Genomic DNA, 741 nt, shown 5'->3' on the forward strand with positions numbered 1-741 from the left:
AGTCGGTCAATCAGTCTGTCTGACTATGTGTCTTTGTCGCTCTGTCACTCTCCATTTCGTTGTCGTTTTATGTTTTCCTCTCCTGCTTCCTCTCTTCCTCCACTCACCCTCTCTTCTCTCATTACCGAGTCCTCTCTCCTCCACTTTCAACACCTGCTTCCTCTCTTCCTCCCTTCCTCCCCGTGCATTCGTCCTCGTCGGCAAATGCGCATATGCTTACTGGCCGTGCATTCCAACCCTGATTCCGCCCACTCCTCTAAGTGCCCCCCACCCCCCAGCAAGTCCAGGAAGAGGTGAACCGACACCTTATCATCCCAGCTGTTCTTTGACGTCCGATGGCGATCCCGATAAGAGGCAAGAGGCGTAGAAGAGGCTGGGAAACGCCTTCATAAACAAGATTTCGTAAACTAACTTCACCGCAGCGCCATTACCGCGTCTTCCCAGAGGTCGCGCTAAGATCATTTACATTTACAAGAGCCAGTCTCCACTGCTCTTACATGGTCTCGCTCCTGACAGACCAGTGAAAGGCCACCCGCAACTCCGCTTGGCTTGGCGTTCCTGCACATCGGCTCATTCACTATTAATATGGTACCAGATCAATAATGTTACTCACATTAATTGTATTCATTTCGTGTGTATTTGCATCATATGCTTACATAAGGCATTTATTACCCGGTGTGGTAGTAGGTATACTGCTGTGCGTCAACTTACGGATATAGAGACAGTCACTCTTGTGTACAC

Source organism: Penaeus monodon, chromosome 20 (assembly GCF_015228065.2).
Source record: "Penaeus monodon isolate SGIC_2016 chromosome 20, NSTDA_Pmon_1, whole genome shotgun sequence".
Classification (NCBI taxonomy): domain Eukaryota; kingdom Metazoa; phylum Arthropoda; class Malacostraca; order Decapoda; family Penaeidae; genus Penaeus; species Penaeus monodon.